This window comes from Mus caroli, unplaced genomic scaffold, assembly GCF_978045245.1.
Source record: "Mus caroli unplaced genomic scaffold, Mus_caroli_1 scaffold_2, whole genome shotgun sequence".
NCBI classification, from domain to species: domain Eukaryota; kingdom Metazoa; phylum Chordata; class Mammalia; order Rodentia; family Muridae; genus Mus; species Mus caroli.
In genome coordinates, this window is record NW_028227257.1 from 100,697,121 (window position 1) to 100,717,802 (window position 20,682).

Consider the following 20,682-nt stretch of genomic DNA (forward strand, 5'->3'; position numbering starts at 1 on the left):
GGGTTGGGAGCAGGGGTTGTCACAGAAGCCTTCTTTGTCTCTTTCCCAACAGTGGGTCTGCAGTCACCTATTCCATTGTAAAGGTAGAAGGAGGGACCACCATGCCAGTTTCCATAGTGACTCTACCAACTTACATCTCATCAGTTCAGGTCTTCCCTATACTTGCCAATACTAGTTAGTTTTATTTAGTTAAAAGTTATTGTAATAGATGTAAAATTATATCTCTTTGTTGGTTTAATTTGCATTTCCCTGATGATTACCAGTATTGGATAGTTTTTCAAATACCTGTTGGTCATTTCTTTAGATAAATGTGCATTCAGGTTTTTTTCTCATTTGAAAAACCATTTATTTTCTTGCTGTTGTGTTACATTCTTTATATATTTTAAAACTTAACCCATTATTGTATATATATATATATATATATATACAATACAATACATATGTATATATATGTGTATACACACACACACACACACACACACACACATGTACATACATACACATATACACACACAGTTTGCATTCTCCCTAAAGGCTTGTCTCTTCACCTGGTTGCTGTATAGAATCTTCATAGTTTAATGTAACCATCTTTGTTTAATTTTGCTTTTGTTAGCAGTGCACAAGAAATCATGTCCAAAACAACAAAACCATTGCCTAGATGAACAACATTTCAGAGGTTTTCAGAAAGAGACCTCATTGGTTCTGTATATACTCAGAATCAGATGACCTACTAAAGTAATAGAGCATAAGACGTATGGAGATTAAAAAGAAAGATTTGGAGTTATGAATTATTCTCAAATCAGAACAGAAAACTAAAGAGAGAAATAAAAACTTGTTTATCCAAGCTAGATTACTCTCTAAGCAGCTAACTCAATTACTTGTGAGTTAGCACATTTATTCATTACTTTCCTGTGAGACAAGTCCAATTATCATTTGCTTCTTGCAGCTGAAATGAAGAAAATACAGAATGGACATATTATTTTCTCAAGGGCTCCCAGCTACAACGGGGGCCAAAAGCAGCTAAGCCCCAAACTTGTTAACATATCTAGTGATACTTCCGCATTGCAGAGTATCTGAGAGGCCCTCTTCAGAATGATATAGCTGTATTTGGTATGTTTCAGACATACAGGTGTTGAACTTCAAGAGCAAAATTTAAGTTCATTAAGATAGGCATTTGAACATTGAGCTTGGGTATGATGGAGACACACTGAGATTGGGTATGATGAAGAGACATTGAGCTTGGGTATGATGGAGACACAGTGAGATAGGGTGTGATGGAGACTGTCAAAATGGGAAGTGTTCAGGATTTAATTTTTCAGGTAAACTATTGAGATAGAAGAGGAAAGTCATGAAGGGAGGAAGAAGGCTAGTTGAGGGTCTCAGAGTGATGATATTGTGTGATGTTTTTTTGAGGTTTTAGATTCCTGTGAAGCCAATGGACTTGTCTGATAGCAGTGGGGAAGAGTTCCAGTTGGAGGAATAGGCACCGAGGTTCAGATGTTGACCCTGTGTTGTAGTTACAGGAGGTGAGGACTTGCTGGGGATGACTAGGTAGCAGTGGGGCATGTCACTGGTGGCTGACACTTAAGTCCAAAGGAAAAGGCTTATGCACCTCAGAAGGTCAAGCAATTGTAAGTCTAGGGTGTTGGGTGGGGCACCCTTATAAAATACTGAAGTCATGTATGAATCATGCAGGATGAGACAGGAAGCAGGGTGGAGGAAAGGCCTGCAGAGCCCAATGTACTGCAGTGTGAGGCTATGAGGAACGAAAGACAGAGGAAGTCACAAGACCAGGTTAGCAGTGAGCAAAGTCCAGTCCAGCCCTTCTTGTAGCTACCTGCCCCTGGGAGTGTGGTAGGAAAGCTGAAGGTTCTATGCCATGAAGGTGCCTGCACTGGCAGCATTCCTGAAAAGCTTTTGAGAGGCTGAACTTTTGAAATGACTAAAGCATTAAATTACCTCGGAGGTCCAACACATTAGTAAAGTAAATATTAACAAGGATTAGTCTATCAAGCCCATTTAAAACTATTAGTGCTTTAAGCACAAATAAGGCTCTGAAGGTGTGGACAGCTTTTGAAAGTCTGGGAGTAGAAGGAGGAAAGAAACATAGGAAACAGCCCGAGGCAGGAGGAAACAACTACCAAGCAAGCGTAAGCATGGGGAACTGACTAATGCTGTGTCCTGGCAATGCTGGGGAGAAAGGAAAGAACAAATGAGCTGGGGTCCTTAGTTCCACACGCTCAACAGAAACTGTTTTAATTGTTCCAAGTACATAGGTTGGGCCTGAGGACAGTTCCCAGCTCATACAAGATGAAGGGTCTCCAAAGGGAATATTAACATTTACAGATAACAAAAGGACAGAGGGTTCTGCATAAGTATGACAGTTGATCAACATTCTGTCCCTGAATCAGAAAACAAGGTCAGTTATATCCTGTTACAGAACAAAGTCCATATTCTTGAGGAAACGGCATTAGTCAACAAATATCCAGACTTGTCTCGGTAACATTAATTGTTGGTTACTAACTAAGCCACCACTTCTCCTTCTTAGCAACTGAATCATTTTTATACCTCTGTGCATTGGCATGAAATATGACATTAAGAGACAAAGCAGCTATCTTGTGACCACAAAGGAAGCAAGCTCAGAAGACTCTCTGCTGAGAAGTTCCTTGGGTTTGAGAAACAGAAATGTGTAGCAGTCAGCTAAACTAGAACTTCTGACAGCAGAATTGCATAGCATATAGTCAAAAATTATGCCTTTTTTAGTTGAAATTCAAATTCCACCAGATGTTGTATATTTAATTCTGTAAGGCTGGGTGTTAAGGTTGACAAAATGGGCATTTTCAAAGACCCCCACCTCAATGAAGAACTGCCTAAGCTGCTGCCCCAGTCAACTCTGCAGAATACCTCAATTCAAAATATTCTGATATTGGTAAAGTCTCCTAACTAGTAAGTCAGATCTATTTCTGTATTTTCTTTCACTACCTGTCAAATGCATCCTAACTAATAGTAACTCTCACTCCCAGCATGTGGATAATATGTATTGTTCAGACCAAGCAACAACTTAGACATTTTAATTAACATGTTCAAAAGTTCTTAAACATGAAATGCATGTATTCCAGGACAGCCAGGACTGACAGAGAAACCCTGTCTTGAAAAACCAAAAACCAAAAACCAAAAAAAAAAAAAAAAAAAAAAAAAAAAAGAATTCCTAACTTTATACCTTTGTGTAGCATATCACAAGGATCATTGTGTGCCGTTTGTTATACATCAGTGTCTTCATTGGCACAGTTTAACTGGTTTGGATTTTCTCTAGGTTCCTAGTTTAAAAAGATTATTTGGGCTGGTGAGATGGCTCAGTGGGTAAGAGCACCTGACTGCTCTTTCGAAGGTCCAGAGTTCAAATCCCAGCAACCACATGGTGGCTCACAACCATCTGTAACAAGATATGACGTCCTCTTCTGGAGTGTCTGAAGACAGCTACAGTGTACTTACATATAATAAATAAATAAATCTTTTAAAAAAAAAGAGACCTAGGATCTAGCAAGATTTGTAGGTCACAAAAAAAAAAAGATTATTCTTCAGAAACAAATGAGTACATAGTATAATATATGCTAAGGTGAAGAGGATATTTTATTTGTTAAACCACCTAAAATTCTGGTATACAGCAGGTTTTATCTGGCATGAAGATTCTTTATGTAAAGGGCCCATTTTAACAGCAGTCATTTGTTTTGAGAATTAATGGAGCTATGCATTTGTAACACCAGCCATCATGGAAGCAGTAATTCTGTGCCTTCTGAATATTTCTGAATTATGACTAAAAGTTAAATCATAGTCCTGTATCCATGTAAATATACAACTGTGCCTGGCAGTATCACTAAGAATGAAGTAGCTTCAAGTCTTATCAGGTAATTCTCTGAAGATCTTTTGGTACCATAGCTGTAGTCACTATGCTTCAGTACCATGGCTGTGGCCAGAGAGGTTCAAGAAGAGAATAAAGTTTCTTAACTGAGCTCCCAGGATCAATAGGGAGTAGCTCACCCTGGCAAACAGGAATCCTTTCAATTCAACGTATGCATTTGTGGCCAAGTATGCACATGCCAATCAATATGTGTGTATGCTAATGCCCTGCTCCAAAACCACGTCTCTTCCATAAGAGGCCTGTATTCTCCCCATATGACCACACTGAGGGCATCTTCGCAATACTAGAGCAAGTGAAGTCTCTTTGCTAAAGATTTCCACAGGATGGAGATGGAAGGAGAACACTACAAAGTCCACAGCATCTGTCCTTGTGCCTAGTAGCACTCCTTGAAGATAGCACTCTCTAACTTGTTATGCTTCTCCTGGACACTGTCTTGCTTAAATGAAAGTAAACTGTCTTTTCAGGTATGCACATTTAAGAAAGAAGGTACTAGTTGTAGGAGGCATTCACTAGAATACCAGTACTCTCAGACATACCTTTGCCAGCCTTCCTGTATAGAGCCCCCACCAATAAACATATCATAGTATTCATCCAGATTTTTTCAGCCTAGACAAGTTTTTTGCATTTGCTTTGTGAAAAGAGAATTATAGCACAGGCAAGACCATACCTACCCACAAGTAAGACACATATGCTTAAGAAAAGAAAAGGGATGGAGGAAAGGCTGGTCTCTGTGAGCACCCACACTCACATGCACACACATGCACTTTCTTATTGTATATGTCCACCACATTTAGATAATTCTTAAAACTGTGTGTGTGTGTGACATCAGATACAAAGTAGCATTCAGAATTGATTGTCAATTTGAATAGTAATGATTTATCTTGTTTCTGGTTTGTGATTATTCTTAACAGTAAATTTCACTGTTTAGAATTCTATTTTGGGTTTCTATTTTTTATTTTAAGTAGGCCAGATTTTTGTTCAACAGTCACCAATTCTAACCCTCCATGGTTAGACCTTCAGTGGAACATGGTATAAAGATTACTCAGATTTCTGCACTGGCAACTCCTCACAGGACTTAACAGAACGTGTGAGGAAATAAGCACTGGTGTCAGAGAAATACCACTAAAAATACTATGCCATCGGGCAACAAAATATGCTCTTGAAATTGGGACATTTTACTCTGGTCATATTTAAAAGTCATTTCCCACCTTGCACTGGTTCATTTGTAGATGGGGAAAAAAATGTCAGGCAAAATATCAAAACAGTAAGTTCACTTGACTCAGGCCACCTGTTAAATAAACTGCCACTGCTTTTAACCTCAGAGAACTTTAATGTAGCTGCCAACATCTATAAATTTATTTTTTAGAATTTCTGGTTTTCCCATCAGATCAACTTGACTCAGCTACCAATAGAAAAAGTGACGTGGCTGTCAATTGAGCTTCGTCAAAACAATTGTGATACATCTAATCTTTGCACCAAAATTTTTCATTTATAAGAAACAGATTTATAACATGAAAATTCTAATAGAGAAACCATTCTCTATCTCACTCACACACATACCTGTGTGTGTGTGTGTGTGTGTGTGTTTGTGTGTGCGTGTATGTGTAAACTTGCATGGTTATATGTTTACCTATAAATTTATAAATATTCGTTGTAAATTAATTATTTCTAGTGAATTAAGCTTAGCAAACAAATATTAGATACACTTTAATCATCTTTGTAAAAATGTGTTTTTACCATACCTTATTAGTAAAATGCTAAGTAGAAAAAAATGTTAAATACAGATTATAATATCCATGTACACTCTCGTTCATTCTGAGAATAGCTGTGTTGTATTTTGCACAACATGATCATTTAGACCCTTTGAAGCTCTAGACAAATGAGGACCACACTGAAGAGCTTCAAACGATAAAGCAGTGTTTCTCAACCTGTGGGACATGTCCCCTTGGGGATTGAATGACTCTTCTCACAAGAGTTCCCTAACACCGTCAGGAAACACCCATATTTACATTATGATTTATAGCAGTAGAAAATTTACAGTTATGAAGTAGCTTCATAAATTTACAGTTATGAAATAATGTTATGGTTGGGGGGGGGGTCACGGCAACATGAGCAACTGTGTTAAAGGCCACAGCATCAGGAAGGTTGAGAACAACTGGTATAAAGTTTTTCCTCTCAGTGGTCATCCAACCACTTTAACATCAATCACATTTTTGAGACACCACAAAGCAGCTGAGATCTGAAACAAATCAAAGAGCACTGAAGAGCAGTGAGAGATTCCTATTACATTTTCCTCCCCTCTCCCTTGGATTGATTGATTGATTGATTGATTGATTGATTGATTTAATAGAATGAGAATCAATAAGATTTCAAATTTCTGGGTTGTTGTTGTTGTTGTTGTTTTAAAGCAATGAAAAGAGTGATTTTGAACAAGAAAAGTCTGTAGGTGAGAGAAAAACAAGGAAACAAGCAGCAGGAGCCGACTGAGGATTCCTTACATTTTCAAGGCTATGTAGAAACATGGAAGGCTACCGATTGGTTTGTTTTGTTGTTTTCCTTCTACAACTTAAAATAGAAAGGTATTAAAGTGAGAGAGAAGTTTCATATCTAATAAGCTCATGGATTTATTACAAAGTCAGTGTTGCTGCCATATAATTATTAGGACCAAAGATACTTTTAAAAGAAATTAATTAGGAAAGAAACTTCTTTGGAAGAGGCAAGGGCAGTGAGCAACAGTGTACACAGGAAAGGGCTTGCCAGGTATGGAATCCCCAGTGTCAACTGGCTGAATAAAAGGCCTGATTATCCAAATGACATCCCTTCATGTATCTAATGTACAGATTGTCCAGACTGAAATGCACCCTTCTTCTTCTTCTTCTTCTTCTTCTTCTTCTTCTTCTTCTTCTTCTTCTTCTTCTTCTTCTTCTTCTTCTTCTTCTTCTTCTTCTTCTATTCATAATAAACTTGGGAATTCAGATTGCAGGGAAAATAGATCAAAGGTTCACAATGAAATATCTTGCTTCAAAGACAACAAGATATACTTTACAGTTTTGGAGAAACGTGTTTAGAATCTAAAACAAATCTTAGTGTCTATCAATTATGATGTCTGTATAAAGTATTCAAAAATATGGTATTCAAAAATACCATGCTACTGATTTGACTTTTACAGTCTTTTATGAATTATTCCATAACCTAAAACTCCCAGTTAAGTGGGTGTGTAGTGTACAGTTTAGTTTTAAAATACTTATGGAAGTTGGGTGTTTTTAAAAGACAGGGGAGCTGGCAGTCCCAATAATGTTATCATTCATTGGAATTAAGATAAAACATTAGACAAGTTAGCACTAATCAGATGTTTCTCTGACCTATATAGAGTTTCGGTCCTCCCTTCTTCTTCTAGTTACTGGAGAAAAATAATTATGCTGAGTTACCTAATTAGCTTGTGTTAGTCCAGGCTGGAAGGTGTCCTATCTTCAGTATCAACTCTACTATGTATGTAATTCATGCCTGTATTTTAGTACCTATCATAATTCATTATGAAAAAATTTTGTTTTTATCTACATAAAGAGAGGGATTTTTGTGGGCCCAACTAAATCTTCTGGCATCCCTAATGTTTAGAACAGTGCCTGGCATTTGGTATATACTTTCTTCATATATTTGAGTTAAATACCACATAACAGAATTTCTGACTCTGAGATTAATGCTTGTATTGTTCAAAATACTGATATATACAAGTAACTTGTGTATAAGCTACACATGGAGGAATTAGTGAAATATCATTTCTTCTTTCAAGATGTTTTTCAAAATTGATAAGATATTTTGCTGAAATTTTATCAACCATTCAAATCATTTCATTGTAATTATCTCAATGAGTTTTAAATGGTAAATTTGCCCTGATTCTGGAAGCCTATTGTTGGCAATCAGTCTTCAGGTACTCTATCTTGAAAAGTAGAGTTTACAGTGATTTTTAACTTGGTATTTCTCTGAAGCTTGGGAATCTTAGTTTGTAAATGATCTCCTGCCACAAGAATGGCTAAATCAAACACTCAAAACAATAGTTTTACACAAGAAGTCATGAAGATTGTTTCCCATTAGAAACAAAGACAATTGAGCATATGATCTTAATGTAGATAAGTTTCCTGGGGAAAGAATTCCTGGAAGTGAGAAAAGCATTTCTCTCAATTGTTAATCAGGTTATTTTCCTACAGAATACACATTATCTATAGGCACGTCTGACCTCGGCAAGACTGAGGTCAGACACATACAGATTAAAAATACATAAGAGGACTTTAAGTCATGCCTCAGTGTCCATAAACACCAGCCTGCACACCTGAGGTGCAGATGCCTGACCCCAGAATATACATTATTGTGTACACTTTCCGGTAGTGTCCTTGATTAAGGAACTACATTCAGACTGTGCCTTTTATAACCAAACTTCACCTCACCGGAGACTCCAAGACTCCATGACTCCATGTTCCAGTCAAGCTGACCTGCGCAGTACCAGTGTCCCCCATCCTCTCACAGCTTCTGCACATTCACATGCAGAACAAGCTCTCCATCCCTTTCCCCCTGGATGCTCTGCTCATGGCATCTGTCCCACCCAAGCCCAGGATCGAATTCCAGTTCACACTTCAAGACCAGGGTTAGTTAGAAATGTCCATGGAAGCCAGCCCCCAGCCCTGGGTTAGAGTCCTGTGAACAGTACACCAAAAGCTCATGTGAAAAAAGAAAAAGTCTGTTCTCTTTTTACTTCCTCTTCAATATGTTGTCTTTAGGGGCTGTGACTTACTCATCCATTATCACAGTTTGATAGTATGAAGGCAGTGAGTCAGCATGGATGTGGAGAAAAGCGTTTGAAGTTGCAGAGTCTATAGCTTGTTGCCAAGTTAGTTTGAGTCGGTCCCAGAATCTCAGGCTTCATTCCATTGCCTGTGAAATGAGCTCACATTGCCTTTTGTGTGGGGTTGATAATAAGCACTCAAATATATACTTGGTGCTTTTTCTAAGTTCCGGCATGCGTTACCCTATTGCTTAGTACAGCCTAATGCAGTAGTGAGGTTAGTGAGTACTTTATAGTGTACTAATAATTAAAAACATGCAGTAACTTGCTCAAAGCTGCACAGTTCATGAAGCCATATTATTTCATCATGAATCCACTTGGTTCTGGACCACGCATAAGTCCTGCGAACCCCAAATCTTTTGTTTGTTTTTTTGGGTTTGTGTTTTGTTAGGTTTTCTTTCCTTTTTTTATTGGATATTTTCTTTAATTACATTTCAAATGTTATTCCCTTTCCCAGTCCCCCCTCAGAAGCCCTCTATCCCATCCTCCCTCCCCCTGCTTCTATAAAGGTGCTCCCTCAACCACCCACTCCCACCTCCCCGCCCTTAGTTCCCCTACACTGGGGCATCAATTGAGCCTTCATAGGATCAAGGACCTCTCCTCCCATTGATGCATGACAAGGCTATCCTCTGCAGCTGGAGCCATTGTTGATGGCTTAGTCCCTGAGAGCTCTTGGGGGACTGGTTAGTTGATATTGTTGTTCTTCCTGTGGGGTTGCAATCCCCTTCAACTCCTTCGGTCCTTTCTGTAACTCCTCTATTGGGGACCCCGCTCTCAGTCCAATGGTTGGCTGCAGCATCCACCTCTGTATTGGTAAGGCTCTGGCAGAGCCTCTCAGGAGACAACCATATCAGGCTCCTGTCAGCATGCACTTCTTGTCATCCACAATAGTGTCTGGGTTTTGTAACTGTATATGGGATGAATCCCCAGGTGGGGCAGTCTCTGAGTGACCTTTCCTTCAGTCTCTGCTCTATACTTTATCTCCATATTTGCTCCTGTGAGTATTTTGTTCTCCTTCTAAGAAGGACCGAAGCACCCACACTTTGGTCTTCCTTCTTTTTGAGTTTCATGTGGTCTGTGAATTGTATCTTGGGTATTCTGAGCTTCTGGGCTAATATCCACTCATCAGTGAGTGGATACCATGTGTGTTCTTTTGCGATTGGGTTACCTCACTCAGGACGATATTTTCTAGTTCTATCCATTTGCCTAAGAATTTTATGAATTCATTTTTAGTAGCTGAGTAGTACTCCATTGTGTAAATGTAGCACATTTTCTGTGTCCATTCCTCTGTTGAGGGACATCTGAGTTCTTTCCAACTCCTGGCTATTATAAATAAGGTTGCTATGAACATAGTGGAGCATGTGTCGTTATTACATGTTGGAGCATCTTCTGGGTATATGCCCAGGAGTGATATAGCTGGGTCCTCAGGTAGTACTATGTCCAATTTTCTGAGGAACCACCAAACTGATTTCTAGAGTCAAACCCCAAATTTTATTCTTACATTCTTTTTTCCTTAAGTAACTTCTTAATCACAAAATTAGTCATTATATTCCTAAAATACAATATCAAATAGAGTCGTCTACAAAATTGAGAAGACTTTCAAAATTTCTAGCAAGAACTGAAACACATCATTTTTTCTAGATATGTCATATTAAAATATCCCTCAGTGGGCCTGGGGATGTAGCTCAGCAGTAGAGTTTTTGCCTTGGGCTTAACTAAAACAAAATTGAAAATGCTTTCAGTGAGGCTAGTGAGTTTTAGGGAGCCCCCTTCTAAGTTCTCTGAAAAAAATAAAATAAAATCATTGAAAATCTTTTTATAGACAGTCTGTTATACCTAAAAGTGTCCTATTGTAGTCTATTCTCTATCCCAACACAGAAATGCGAATGTACATAAATCTGTTATGCATTTAAAATTTGGAGAAAAAAAGAATGCTACCCAAATGGGAGAGCACAGGTGGAGCCACAGAAAGATCGAAGGGAGAGTGAGGGAATGTTGCTGAGAAGTGAGCACGTGATGGGAAAGGCTGAAGAGCAAGGCAGGCTGAAATCGTGGAGCTTTGAGCACTTGTGCTATGTCCACAGTTCCTAATGCAGGCTTCTCACAAACACGGGCAAATGTGATCTGCTCTCGCTTCATTCTGACCTCTGAATATGTATGTGCTTTGCCTACACGCTCAGTGCAGCAGATCATGCATCCCTGTGCCAATCACAATTTCAGAAACCTTTATTTATTTGCCAGGTATTGTTTGAATGTGAAAAAAAAATAAAATAATATGACGCAAGTAGTCTCCTCTCAGTGGCTGCATTGTTTGCCCAAGCTGCGATTGGATATGGTCCAGTAATACCTTTAAGATAGGGTGAGACATAAATAAATATGTAATGTGGATTTTGAAAGAAACTCTAAGAGAAGTCACATGGTTTCATAGTTCTAAATGACCTTAGAAATCAGAGCCCAACCCCTTATTTGCAAAGAAAAAAAAATCTAAGCCTAAAGGAGGTCAAAGGACCTGCTCATGCTCACCAGACTAGTTACTGGCAAACCTACAGCCAGAAGAAAAGTGGAACACTCATTGCTACTCCAGTGAAGATTGTATGTGCTGTTCTGTCTCCCAGTAAATTTAGAAAAGTCCAGGATAACAGCAGTTCAATCCTCAAGATATTCTAAAAATTCATACTTTTTCCTATATAGACTAACCTAGCCATAGCCTGTATATGCCTTGTCATCTGAGACATTCTCAAGTTAAAATTCCAGAACCACTTAGTTAGCTATGTAAGCAGAACCTCGTAAGAACAATTTTAATCATGTATGTAATATCAGTTGTTAAGCAAATTAGTTCACCTGAACAACTTCCCAGATCCTATCTACCTGTTGTTCAGTTTCTCAGGTCAGAAACCAGAAAACATAATGACTGTCTTTCCCATGGGTGTTTTGAAATGGTGTGATGAATGATAAGATTCCCACAATAATTTAAGCACATAAATTCACAGTGAAGCAGTTTAGGAAAACATTATAATGAAACATTAGCACTCACTCTGGTCAGGCAAGGCTAAGTTACTACACTGTCTCCCCCTCCTTCCCTACCCATCCTCGGCAATGAAAAGAAATAATCTGCTTATTGGTGATGGTGATACTAGTCGACTTTTTAGCATTGTTATTTCTAAACCATGACAGTGACTATACCATTCTCTGAGATATTGTTCTCTGCTAATGGTGTATATTGAGCACAATATCTGTCTGCTTTGACCAATATTTGTAATTGAAATATTTTATATAACTCCATTTAAAAAAACTTCAGCACAAACTAACGTTTATGAACACCCTAAGAAAACAACCCCAAATGACCTATCACATACACATAGATGTCCGTTTTCAGTGTGGATGACTGGAGGTAAAAGGAATAGTTACTCATTCTGATGCATAGGCTTGAAATCTACTAAACTAGAGCAGAACAGAGGAAACGCTCACATGAAAATAATAGATAACAGAATGCAATAATAGATAACAGAAGTTAAACTGAGGCCAGTTTATTTGTTAGTTTGTGGAAGAATTTCTAAGGTTTTCAGCCTTCCTTTTTTTAACTGATAAGGAGGTCACAGGACAAAGCCACACATATGCACCTAACTAGGTAGGTAGGCTCTGACAGATACCAGCTTAGAGAATCTCACTGAGGCAGAGAGGGGGCTGGGAGGGACAGAGTTGTTATTTAGGTGGGAGCCCAGGGAAGTCAGGCAAGGCAAGTGCTAGCTGGCAAGGACTGCACAGGCAGAGCCCAGGGTCCAGGAAGGCTGAATTGAAAAGGAACCTCCAGGACAAAAGGAACAGAAAAGGGATGACTTCATTTGTCTCCTCCAGGGCAGCAGGCCCTTGAACACAGAAAGAAGTTCTACCTGTCACTGAATCAGAGGAACCAGGGACACCGACCAAGAGCCCAGGACTTCGCCAGTTTAGAGCACAACTTAGGAACCTCTTAACAAACCAGCAATTAGCTTCAATTAGCTTCAAAAAGAACTCACTGAGGACTAAGCTAATGAGATTCAAATGTGTGAGATATGAAAGTCTTACCAGGCTCTGGGAGAAGGTCATACAATAGTGGGGGGGGGGTAGACCTGGGAGAACTGGGGAAGAGAGTGTGATTGGGGTGCATTACCTGAAATTCCCAAATAATTAATAAGAATATCATGTTGGATAAAAATGTCTTCTGAGGCAATGAGAATACTGACATGATAAATGATGATTCTACTCCATAAGCTGTGTCACCTGGAGACGGATTCAGAGTGATAAAACAGTTGAAAACTGCTTGGATAATAAACCCAAAAATAGTCCTAGTGGTCATAATCAAGGATATTAAACACTGAAAATAGTAAAATACATCTCATAAATTCTGGAAAATCATATCACAACATATTAAATTCATTATCTAAAAGTTTCTTAAGGTACTAAACACAGTATTAAATGTGGCTGTAAACGTAATGTCTGCTCAAACATTTGATGATTCATTTTACTAGGAATTACTTTACTGTCCTTAATATGCTTAATAGGTTTTCCTACGACTTATAATCTAGGTTTTCAGTTCTCTGCTCCCAAAATACAGACACTAGCTGAAATATTATCTCAAAACTTTTGTGCTCATAAGTAAAAAATAGCTTCTTATTCGTTCTTCAAATTTTCTGATTATTTTTTTCAATGTTGTTTGGCTACAAAAGTAAATAATTACAACCTTAATGGATTTTGGCCATGTGACTAAAACTGAAGCACCAGTGAGATATTGTGCTTCACATTTGTAATTTCGGCCCTTGGATCACCATGTGCAGGAGGATCACCATGACGTGGAAGCTAACCTGCTCTGTAGAGTATGTTCCAGGCCAGCAAGGGCTACACAGTGTAACTTTGTCTCAAAAACAACAAAACCACCCCCACCACTACCATCACCACCACCACCAAAACAAAACAGTTCTTATTGCTGTAGCTTACCTGATTGAAGTGTTATGAGGACGAAGAAAATCTCTTCCAAAAATGCTTGCAAGAAGACCAAGGACATTCACAGCCTGCAGAAGTGAGGCAACCAAAAGAGAAGAGACTCAGCTGAAGTGGGCATCTTCAGGTTAGCCTCTTACTGGCCTCTGCTCAGCCAAGGATAGTGGTCCTCTTCTGCACAGTGTGGCACAGGGTGGTGTGACATGGACCTGTTCTTTCAATGCATGTATAAGGAAAACTTAGCTTTCCAGGACTCTCAGAGGGTTATTGTCTCATTATTTGACAGTATTACATTATTTTGTTTCAATTGTTTAGTTATCCATGATCATCTAAATGTTGTGATGAGTAACCCCAAATATGTACATTTTGCATTCTGGAATCATTCACTCTTCCACTCTTCCATCCCCATTAGGTAATACAATGTGTGATATTTTATATATAGATATAGATATAGATATAGATATAGATATAGATATAGATATAGATATAGATATAGATATAGATATAGATACATGTGTGTATATATAATATCTGTGCATATGTATATATTATATATGTGTGTATATATTTATATGTGTGTATATATTTATATGTACATATGTGTGTGTATGCAATAGAATTTGGCATAGTTCAGACATGTGTGTATATCTGTGTATACTTGAATATGCAAACACCTACCCCTATAACTCAGGCAAATGTGTTTTTAGTCTTCATGCTTGAGCAAACCTTTCTGCCTTCTGTTTGATCAAACTCAAAGACTCTGTGATCAGTTCAACAGAATATTGAGTAGCACTCCTCACATACTCTTCTTTACTTTCTGGGGTTACCTGAAGTCTCACAGTTTCCTGTCAAACATTCCTGAGCCTACCTCAGCTTCTTTCCTAGGTCAGTCTGAGGTGTGGATTTTTCAGTGTGTGTGAAGCACTACAAACCCTGCCGGATGCCCACCTGGTAACAGTTGCAGGAAGTCTTAGTTGACCCTGGACATGTGACCAGGAGTGGCCACTTTGAGACCTCTTGCTTTTTGCTTTTTTTTTTTTTTTTCCGAGACAGGGTTTCTCTGTATAGCCCTGGCTGTCCAGGAACTCACTCTGTAGATTGTGCTGGCCTCAAACTCAGAAATCCGCCTGCCTCTGCCTCCCAAGGGCTGGGATTAAAGGTGTGCGCCATCGCGCCTGGCTTGAGACCTCTTGCTTTTGAGGAAGGCCACAGGGCAGCATGGAAGCAGGGGAAAGGTTGTAGGTCTGGAAGCAAGCACTCTGAGCAGCGCTATTTTTTAAGCACAGAGCTACAAATGTACCAAAAACCCTTAAGTTGGAAGATTTTCTGAGCTACATTTTTGAGGTAGAAGTGATATTTATCATGATTAACAATTCCATATATTGTATGTGGGCCTCGATTTGTACTCTCTTTCTTGGCTCATAAATATTAGATGAAAACCTATATATACCACACAGAGATCTCATGTTCTCTAACATTATTTCTGTATAAACATCCAAGAGGATAGCAAGTGATCTCAGATTGTTAAAGTGTACACTAGCCTGTGATTTCATATGGTGTACACGTTATTTTGAATTGCTTTCCCAACATGTCTCAGCTTAATATTGTACAACCTGATTAATCAAAACCTCATTCCCATGCAGCCCCACCTTCCCTACTTGGCACCACTTACGCTGGTAACTCCCTTTTGACACTGGCAGTTCAGCAACATTTAAAGGAAAGGGCCATTAGGACTCGAAACAATGTTGTCTAGGTTTGATTTTAAGTAAATTCTATACCTTATCACAGGGTAGGCAAAACTGAAGGAAAAAAAAAAACTCAGGTAGGAATAACACATCTTCTTTTCTTCCCGCTCATCTTTTCATTTTCTTAATCCACACAAAACTTACGTTAAAACTTTTTCTAAACACACAAAATGGAAAACCCCCAAACAGAAACAAAGTTGAACCCCCCTAATCATTACAGTATTCATGAGAAACTGTTTCAAGCCATACTCATAACACTTCTGTGCCCATTTATGGAGAATTAGCTACAGGCAACCAAGGGACACACTTACAATGCCATGTGGAAAATATGGTATAATAAATATTAAGCAACAGAAAATAGTGGGTGCTTTGTTTGTTTTCTGTGGTGCTGCAGGTTAACCTCGGGGTCTCACACCTGCCCTGCGAGCATGTTAGCAACAAACAATAACCTTTAGCCTATTTTCACTTTAATTCAGAGGGAATTTTGCTATGATGTACAAACAGACTGGCCTCAAACTTGTAGCCCTCCTGCATCGGATTCCAAATGTGCACAGCTACAACTGGCTAAGAAAACAGTCTTAGTGCTAGTCTAAGACAGGAAGAGGGACTCTCGTCCATTGGTGAGTCAAGTGGATGAAGGGTGTGATGAAGGGCAAGAGAGTGTTCCATAACCACCACAGTACCTTAATGGTCTTTGCTTTGTAGAGAGGCTCTTACCATGAGGGCCAGGTTTCCCTCAAACCCGTCATCCTCCAGCTTCAGCTTCAAGTCATTTAAACTGTTGGACTATGTACACGGCTCCGTTGCACATTTCTTTGCCATCAGCCCCACTTGGAGCTGGTTAAGCTAATGGATGCCTGCCTTGTTTACCCCAGTACAGAGAGCAAGTGTCTGTGAACCTAGGGAATACCTGATAACTATGAACACTTGAGGCATTCTGGAGTCTCCTTGTTCTAAATAGGGAAGGTATTCTATCATATTGCTTTCACACATAACTAGACAACTACCAGAGCAGTCTGAACGAGAGACTACAAACATGAAAGAAACTGGGCATAGGTTTTCCAGATACTACTTCAGAAAAGTAAGGCTATTTACAAAAAAAACCAAAACAGAACAACAACAACAACAAACAAACAAAAGCAAAGTGTAAAATGGCCTGTATCTTCAAAGTAAGCAGATATTCTTAAATGTTAGCATTTAGTAGCATCATAGTACACAGGCAACAACATCTGATTTTCTGATGTTAACCATAGTGAGTCATTAAATTGCCAGAGCCGTATATGGCATAAATGATGAGCTGACCACACTGTACACACCCAATGTGTCATAACTGGTGATGTTCAAAGTACATGTTCATAAGCCATCTGGATTCCTCAGCGTATAGTTCTCTGAAATGAAATCATCCCAGTGGCAGTGTTCACTCCATTCCACATGTCAAAATATGGTTACCATAAGTCATGGGAGCCTGGTCATCCTTAATTATTCAAGCCATGAACCCCCTGGTGTAAATTCTGAACCACAGCATGGTCTACAGATTATGGTCTGGGGGGAAAAAGGTATACCTTTGATAAAAATATGTTGATATGTGGGACCAAAGTTGTGCCTTCAGAAATTATACGCTTATAAACACGCAAAAGTTCAAGGGGAAAGAGATGGCTCAGTTGGTGAAGCTCTTGCTGGTGAAGCAGGAAGATCTAAGTTTTGATCCCCAGAACTCACGTAAAAAGCCTGGTATGGCAGCAGTCACCCTAATCTTAGTGCTGGAAGGCAGAGGCAGAAGAGTGAGGGAGGCTCAGTGGTCTTTGAAACCGCTAGGGAAGGTAAAAAATCTTAATTCCATTTGTATGAAGAACACAGAACGGGGAAATCCATGGAGCAAGAAATTAGATAGTACACAATTGCAAAAGAGTGGAAGTTTGTTTTTAAGACCGTACTGCAATGGATACTTTTAGTTGATATAGTCTTTGACATGTAAATTATATTTTTATATGGGCTTTAAAAAAATAAATCACAGTTAGGTGCCAAAAATATTTCTTCTGTTCCACATAATAGGGTTATAGAGGCAAGCATGCTGCCTCTGGCGGGGTCCCAGTTGTATAGAGGCAATAGAATTCTTCTTCCCTCTAAGATCTCTATGATTCAGAACCAGAACAATAGCTCACTGCTCACATTCTCATTTCCCTGTTGCTTTAGAGTCTGGGAGTCATTGCACGTCACGGGCTATCCTGTGAAATCAGTCATGAAGGGCCTTAGCCAAAATAGCAACCCTGTACATGGAAATGCACAGGACATTAACTTCTTAACATTCATATGAATAAGCTTATGAACTTAGCCAGGCATTTCACCGAGGCCCTGAAGGAATGAAATGTTAATTAAAATTTAAGGGAAGAGAAAAAAGATTCAGTGCTTGGCATACGGCCCAATGCAGTGACTTTTAGACTTTTAGAAGTAAAACCTGAGAAATGGATACAAATGTGGAATGGCCCCACAGGCTACCTTTTGGTGGTCATAATTTACCTGCCTCATTCACCCCTTGCTCCTCCATGTGAATCAACATTTGCCACCCAGGCTACAGGTAGTTATGCAGTTTTACTCTCTGGCTCTTTATGCTTTAGTATGCAAGCAGTAAATCTAGGATTATAAATCCTAATCCTTGGCAGAGAGAAGCCACTGAAGTGTTTTTAAAAGGGCAGCACCATGATCAGCTGCTTTGGAGTTACCTCCGTAGTTGTGAAGTGAGACAGATTTATAAAGGCTGAGACTTGATCTAGGGAGAGAATCTAGAGACCAATAGCCCTATAAAACAGTATAAAGATTTCAAAGCAAAAACAGCTACAATGGACATAGAAGGCTTATCTAAACTTCCCTTATCTGACCAAAACAGAACTTTATGAGAGTCAGCTGCCACAAATTGCCAGGAAGTCTCCTGTCAGGGAGGCAACTGGCTTTGACTGGGGACATTCCAAGAAATTGTATAAACAAGCCTCATTAGAACCTTCTTCATTCGAGTCCCCAAATTCCTTCTGTTATGTAAGTCCTTACCCCTGGCTGCTCAGGGAGTCAGGCATTGGATGCTTGCCCACACTCCTGAGCATATACTTTCACCATGCTGATCTACTGGCAACCGACTTGCAGGCTGTCTGCACTGACGTCCAACCCTCTGGGAATACTTGGGAGATTTTCTTTTTTTCTCCCAACAATGGGTTGAGAAGCTTTCACAGACTTTCTATTGGGAAAGCAACAGTGGTTTGTCCTAGGGTAGCTGCAGATGGAAGTATAAGAGCAGAATCAGCAGGCCCTGGGGCTTTAAAGCATTAAGGAAGAATAGAGAGACATGACAATGAATCTTTGCTATCTTTCAAGAACCTTTCAATCGAGAATGTTCTCCTGGCATAACTGTCAAAACCTAAAGTGAGCTACAAAATCTTGCATGACTGTGAGATTGGGGGCAAACAACTTAAAAGCAAGCAATAGAATTTTCTTCTTTTTAAAAAATACCAAACCCAGACACTATTGTTGATGCCAAGAAAAGCTTGCTGACAGGAGCCTGGTATAGCTGTCCCATGAGAGGCTCTGCCAGAGCCTGACCAGTACAGATGAAGAGACTGGCAGCCAACCATTAGACTGAGCACAGGGACCCCAGTGGAGGAGTTAGGGGAAGGACTGAAGAAAATCAAGGAGTTTGCAACCCCATAGGAAGAACAACAATATCAATCAACCAGACCTCCTCCCAAGAGCTCCCAGGGACTAAACCACCAACCAAAGAGTACACATGAAGGGACCCATGGCTCCAGCTGCATATGTATCAGAGGATGGCCTTATCTGGCAACAATGGGAGGAAAGGCACTTGGTCCTGTGGAGGCTCGATTCCCCAGGAAAGGGGGATGCTAGGGTGGTAGGGCAGTAGTGGGTGTATGGGTGGGGAGCACCCTCATAGAAGCAGAGGAGGGGCTATAGGATTAGAAGGGGAAACCAGAAAGGAGGGACAACATTTGAAATGTAAATAAATAAAATAACCAATAAAAATGGTTAATAAAGTTTTAGGAAATTAAAGAAAAACTGGCCTCTACTGAAAAAAAAAAAAAGATGTCATTATAAGACAATGTTTGTTCTTTCTGTTTTGGAGAAATGTTAAAAATGTGCTTAAAAGGGACTGGCGAGATGGCTCAGTGGGTAAGAGCACTGACTGCTCTTCCAAAGGTCCTGAGTTCAAATCCCAGCAACCACCTGGTGGCTCACAACCACCCATAATGAGATCTGATGCCCTCTTCTGGTGCATCTGAAGACAACTACAGTGTACTTATTTATAATAATGAATAAATATTTTTTTAAAAGTGCTTAAGAAAATAATAATAATAATAATAAAACAAAAAACCAAAAAGCACCTGATAAAGGAGACTGTTTTTCTTCAGTTTGATAGGAATGGAGCAGGTGTTCCAGGCACTGGAGAAGCAGGGAAAATAGCAGAAAGCAAAAAGGATGAGCTGAGGAGACATTGAAGCTAAGTCCTGAGCAGAGCACGCAGACGGCCAGGACTGTTAGTGGGCAGGGCTGTCTGGTGTTGGTTAGCGCTAGGTGGTAGGTTTGCTGTGAGAGAAAGTCCTCTTCTTTGAATCCAGCATAAAACGATCACTTCCTACTCTCAGCAAGTACTCAGCCTATGAATGTTACGTAACAACGTTCTCGAAAATTATCCTCATGAATTAGTAGTTTATGCAGTTTTGTTCTTCATTCCGATTTCTACAAACCTATGGAGTTACCACACTGTTTCCTGAGTAACTAGCTCTTCAGTTATCACACAAACCCCAAACAAAACTATATTGCTTTATCTCCCTGAGTAGATAATTAGATCTCTAGTCTGAATCATCCAATGGAAAGGCTGTGCAGAAAGATGCTTCACAGCAAACTAAGTGTGTAGTAGAAGTTGTGTATGCTGGGTTAGGCTTTCCAGACCATAGTTTGTTGATTTTGCAAGCCTGAGCCTAACTATATACCTTGAACTGTCTCTAGAGCCCAGGCTGTCTCAAGCTTCTGATCTTCCTGCCTCAGCTTCCCAAGTGCAAGGCCACACAAAACTAGCAAGTTAAGTTTATCATTTTTAACTTTGTGGTAGAAGAAAAGTTTTATAGTAGTTATACAAAGTAGGAAGTAGACAAAGTATTTCTGTTGTTAGACATCAAAAATTCAGGAAATGAAGCAACCAG

General features: G+C 39.4%; 1 protein-coding gene across 1 annotated transcript in view; it reads right to left on the minus strand.

Moving 5' to 3' along the window:
* The window catches only part of Itprid2 (ITPR interacting domain containing 2), an 84,205-nt gene that overhangs the window by 52,876 nt on the left and 10,647 nt on the right, over nt 1-20,682 (minus strand). The window contains exon 2 of the mRNA XM_085834739.1: nt 13,731-13,804. The gene's annotated coding sequence lies outside the window, so the exon portion shown is untranslated. The remainder of the gene's footprint in view (nt 1-13,730; nt 13,805-20,682) is intronic.